Raw genomic sequence first — 6,233 nt, forward strand, 5'->3', positions numbered from 1 at the left:
AAATGTACACCATCACCATAGTTTTCTCACAAACTTAAAAAAAAACACATTCATTGCCATAATTTCATCTGAACATACTCCCATACTCTTGTCTTTGCTCTCATACATTTTACATAAGGCATGTCTTTAAACTTGTTCAGACATACAACAAGCAACATATTGAAATGGCACCATGTGCACACGCTCTGCCAACGGACGGCTGCGGCATATGCGCTAGTTGACAATGGCACCTCTCATCACGAAACGACGAAGCAGCAGCTGCGCCAAAGATCAGCTGCCCCAAATGAGTAAGCCCAGTCGTCGTTCTACTGCGTGTACGACAGAACGAAGCAGACGCGGTGCTAATGAGTTGCAACATCCTCCCAAGCAAAGTGAATGTTGTATTGGCTATTTAAAAAAATGCATTAACTTATCTTTATTGAAGCATTAAGGGTAATAACATTTTAATGTATTTCCGTTTGTGTCTTCATATTATAAAAAAAAAGCGTTTCAGCATTTTCTGCTTGATAACGTAAGCCCAGAAGGCCAGATTGTAAGTTGATAATCACGAGAAGTGATGATTCATTGTATTTCTATATGTTGCTACATATGCTCCTGGCTGCTGCTGTGAGCTAAATCGCACACGATATCACACCCAAGCACGCACGCAGCACGCCGTGAGCAAAACCCATCGAGAATGGCCAAGTTTCATTCGATGCATGTCCAAAAATGGGCAAAAAAACTGTTGCAAATGGTAACAGATAGCAGAAATTATGACTATTATCAGAACAGAGTAAAAATTCTAAGCGGGCCATGTTCTCAAATTTCGATTTAATCGCAGTTCACCTAAAGGACATTTGAACGTTATCAACATTATTAAAACCCGTGTGTTGTTGGGCCCACCCACCACCCACCTCCCACCTCCACAAGAAAGAAATGTTGATTGTCCAAGCTTTATCAGCATGTATATGCTCTTCCCTTTCCCACCACACGAGCGTTTGGTTTGTGCGCACGTGATAAACGTTGTTAACGTTTGAATGACGCCTTAAGATTGTGTTATTGCATAACAGCAGTCGATGATTATCAGTCTTATGCTAAGAGTAAGACGAGACTCCATGTAGTAGCAGTAGTAATGCGTGCTGAATGTAGGGACAAGGTGACAGCGTAGAGGGACGGTCCGAGTTGTAATCAATGATTCGTTCTAAATATTTGCCTCAATTTGGTAGTAAAAATAATTACTGAACATACAACCATGCCGACTCGTGTTTGAGACATTCGTTTTACTGGATAGGTTTTTTGTATACAAAACAGTGCTGTATTTGCTGGATAAACCATATTAGGGCGTAGCATTTCATGGAAACAAAAACGTAGAAGTCACATTCTGTGGTTAGTGTTTGGCAACGTCTGGTTCCTGGTTTACGCCCCCCCCCCCCCCGTTTTGTAATGTTGCTTCACCACTTTTCAGACTAAGAATGTTTGTTTTCAAGGTTCGCATTTCTTTAACAAATAGCTTCAAGTGGGGCGTTTTTGTTAATTCAATGTTACATGACATGATGCGGGAATAATCACCCGACGAGTCTCATATTTCACGCCTCTGTCGGCATGTGCAATAAAAGCAGTTACTATGAAAATGTTTTTACCGTTCCCGAAAGACGTGGAAATATTGGCCAAATTGGCCCACGTCATGTCACAGAGGGTGGCAGTGAGCCTTAAATACACTGGAGGATAACGCAAACAAGCAGTGTGCTCGCTTAAACTAATGCTGCCGAATAATATTGATCTGGTTATACAATTGCCTGATGGGCTAAAAACACGCAGTATCGATATTTGTAGTTGAGCTGGAGGGGTAGGGTTCATGCTGTTGATGCAGCACCAATAATCATTAATCGTTCGCAGAGAATGGTGGGCAATGTCAGATTGGATAAACACCACCCCGTGCCGGATTATCCCAGTAGCACAAGTAGCTACATATGTAGTAGCTACTACATATGTAGCTACTTTTGCTGCATCAACAGCATGAACCCTACCCCACCAGCTACACTCCATATGTAGTAGTCCCGCACTTTCAAAGGCCCGGCGCTAAATGCTTTCAAGCTATCAATTCCGGTTCAGTGATTCTGCACTTGCTCTATTACTATAGTACTATACCGCCTTCAACTTTTACGAACCACCGGGTGTTTAAGGTTAGCGACTAGTCGTATTATCTGGCTGTATAGCGAATAAAAAATTACAATTACTTTACTATGCAAGTAAAAAATGTGTTTTTAAAAATGTTTAGGGCCCCTTTACGTCATATGCTACAGGCCCTGCGCTAGCTTAAGCCGGCACTGACACCACCAGTCGCCTCACTGGAGTTGCCAATCGGCGGTGTGGGGGGCACGCAAGCCCAACGCGAGTGGGCCCCCCACAAGCGAAGTGTAGCCACTCACTGGCGTTGACACGTCTCGTGCAAGGGGCTGCTCAATCTGACATAGCCCGTCCTGGTGGACATCACGTGCGCACTCACTGTACGCATCAACATTGTGAGTCATCCGTTCCTGGTCACGTGCGGTGAGAAGCGTGACAAAGCTACAACTGTGAACCGTTTTGCATTCGTGGGACTAGTCTGACTGGTTTTGTTTTTTTATCAAGAAGCCAGCTGCAATATGATGACACTTCTGATCTCCGAGGTGGAAAATAAAACTTACTGTATATATTTATTTTAAAGGTGTCTTAAAATATTTTCGTGAAATAATTATGTCTTGTGATTATTGTGGTTTTAGAATGCATGTGTACCACATGCATCCATGATGTTAATGGACACTGTAACCGTGACAGGCTTTTCTGTTTGCTTTAGATGCTCTGTGCCGTAATAGCAGCAGCCTAAACAGCTCAAATGAATGCCATAACAACAAGTAACGAGGAAGAGTGTTACACTTTTCAGCTGTTTAACGGCTCACCAACACATGGCGCATAGAGACCACGAAACCAAGCTATCCCATGCACAAGTGAACTTGCAGCGACAACAAACACACACACGTACATTACCTAGCGTAGAACTATAGCGCACTGGGAGAGGTTATGCATAGTGACGTTATCTGCATTATGGACTTTATAAAAATACAATGCTTTACCAGCATTTCTTTACAAGCGTCATTGCAATTCTACGGCAGATTCACATTGGGAAAGTGGCATTGTTCAACTCGTCCGCGCATCTTATCGCATGATGGTATAATAACCGGCAGCACCCTAAAAACCTTTAGAAAAATCGAGTGCTCAAGCTCTTTAAAACAGTAGTTTTACCGAGGTTGTATATCAAAAAAATACATATAAAACCAAAACAGTTAAATACAGATCAACTGGGCACTTGCTTTCCCACAATTAACACGTGTAACCCATGCCATGCACCACGAACAATAACGCAGGTAATTCACAGCCCTTTGTCAATCCACTGCTGGATTGAGAGCCTACCCATCACCATGTGGAGGTTGGCCATACTTCACCACGCTGGTCAGTGCAGACTGGTGAAGATGGGTGGGCCCCAGGAATCGCTCACCATTGATTTTTTTTCTCTCCCGTGGTTGGGAATCGAACCTAAGCGACCAGTGGTTCGTCACAACTGATGGTCACCGACCTGATCAATTTATAATGATTGAAAAAGATTACAAAAGTCTGTCACAGCTTCAGATATTATCCGATTGTCAGTTAACAGAAGGTAATCTCGTTTGATTACGGTAATATTTTAGCGTATTTTAGTCCAGCTCCTTAGAACATTTTAATCTGGAGCACTCTTATTACATATAGTATCGTATAAATGTTAATTATCAAAATACCCTTGGACACAATAAACAATGTGCTAGACACATTACATTAAATGGCACTACACGTTGGGTTGTTAAAAGCTGATGCAACAATTATTTTGGACAGATGAACCCAACAGCCACAAGAAGAAAACAATTCTAACCGCACCCGCATCTCTCCCGCGAAGGATTTCCTTATGTGCATCATAAGCAGACATGAATCGTCTAAGCTCTCACAAGCAGCAACCACGTTCGTGCAAAAGCCACCTCCAATCCAGTTGCCGATCAACGTTCAAAAGCTGAATCTGCACCCCCCCCCCCCACTCCTGTTGTGGATGACGTCGCCGAATGACATCGCAGAAATGTCACGTGAGCAGGTGTGCAACAGCTGGGAAACACCTCGTGTGTCAAGTGCGCAAAGCAGTCTGGGTACTTACAACATAGGAATGCAATGTGATGTGCTGCTGCTGCGTGATAAGCATCGTGCAATCGAGTTTCTGGCGAGGATAAATGTCAAAACCAAATTAAGCTTATAGTTTGGCGATAGGCAACACGCGCAAAACGTGTGTGTACAACTCTTGACTTAAAGCTTTCGTGACTGCAGGAATTCATATTCTTTGGGTCTTTCTGAAAAGTCACGTAGATAGCTTGAAAGAAAATAACAAAAAAAACTACGTTTCGATCCCAACATCAGCATGACGAACGCTTGATCGAAACGTCGTAGTTTTTTGTTATTTTCTTTGAACCCATCTACAGGACTTTAGCGAAAGACCCAAAGAATAAGAATGTGTGTGTACAACTCGATTCATACGCTGGTCCCTGACACGCTCCGCATCAACACGGTTGGCCGTTCAACTGTGTCGATTCGGAGCCAATGATGAGCACCAGCTTGAACGCGCGTACTGAAACCCTGTTTTACATTGTTACGGGTCGTTAAAGAGCGATGGGAGGCACGTACAATGCTCTAAACGGTGCGTACATCTATATCCGAGAAACATATGCTATTTTGGCATCGAGGCATTACAACAATGAAGGTACAACGTGTAAGAGGGGAACGTCGCGGTCAAGCGTTTCATTCGCTTCACGTTTTACACAAAAGTGCAGGTCAACCTTGAGCCACCACCCTCACAAGCACTGCTGGTTCAAACTTGCATCAACAGCGAAAACAAATTGCCCATTCAACACATTTTTTTTGGATGAAAGTGGCTCACCAGTAACATTTATTTGGGTACTTTATCCCCCAGCAGCTTCACAGGTGATGGAAGAAACTTCTAAACTCAGCTCAACGCAATTTCAGGCTCCACGTCAAAGGCCTGATTCTCATCAAGTCGCTTAAGTGACAGGCGTGATGGGATCAAAGCATTGAGAGAGCAAGACCTTGCAACACATGCCGAGGTGCAGTTACAATCTTTCCGTTCCTATTGAGGCCAACTAACAAGCTGCCGACTGCCCATGGGAGGCGGCTTTTCGTCACGTCATTTGCGCCCCTACAATACGCGCATGGACGACGCAAGGAATTCAGATGCCGTGACATTTAACGGAGACGCGGGCTCCCCAACGATCGTCCTTGAGCCCACACGCTCTTCCACACCCGTCGACGTCACAGAAACAAAAGTTGACAGATTCAGAAACGCGAATGCATCTCAAACGTAGGAATGTACACGCGAAATGCGTTCGAGAGATTTAAAAAAACACGCCTTAAAAAAAAGTCTGAAGAGGCTGGTAGTTAGATCATCATTGCCGATGAGATTGATCTGTTTAACATGAAAGCATAACTTTTTAAGTCTTCCAACGCCAAAGAGGGAAAATTCCCAGCAAACAGGATAATTTTCGAAGTTACAACTTAGCACTATTGCTGTACCGACAGGCTGGGAAATGCTGATTTATTACCTCGCAAACTTGACTTCACCCGTAAATATATTCCAAAGTGTCCAAAGCACCTGATTTCACTCATCTCTCTTCCCTTTTACCTTCACATTGAATACGAATGAAAACAACGGCCGTCTTGCCGCCGCTGTGCAATCACTTATGCGGCAGGCTTTCTCCTTGGCAGCTACCCCCACCCAACCTTTATGCCAGTGGTTCTTCGTCTTTACTGCAGTTGGTTCTCAAGCGTTACAGAAGTTTATGTTAATAAATACATAGGGGTTGATGAAACAAAGTAGTACTAAAAACATCTGGCCATGTCTCGCACCCCCCCCCCCCACCAACTGCATGAGCGAGCAATGATTTGAGATGTTACATTATTCAAGTTAACGTTGCTTCGCCGGATGAGAACTCAAGATACCAGGACATCGTCTCTCCTTCGCAAGTGGTCATCTTTCTGGCTCGCCAAAACGACAAGAGCAAAAACAACAAGGTACAACTACCAAAATAATCAGCAACACCGTATGAAAACGAAAATATCACTTAATCCACCAGTCACTGTGCTTGATTCCCAATGTAGCACATTTTCAAATGGACAGCCAGTTGTAA

Source organism: Lethenteron reissneri, chromosome 3 (assembly GCF_015708825.2).
Source record: "Lethenteron reissneri isolate LAM-NWPU_2019-01 chromosome 3, ASM1570882v1, whole genome shotgun sequence".
NCBI classification, from domain to species: Eukaryota; Metazoa; Chordata; class Hyperoartia; order Petromyzontiformes; family Petromyzontidae; genus Lethenteron; species Lethenteron reissneri.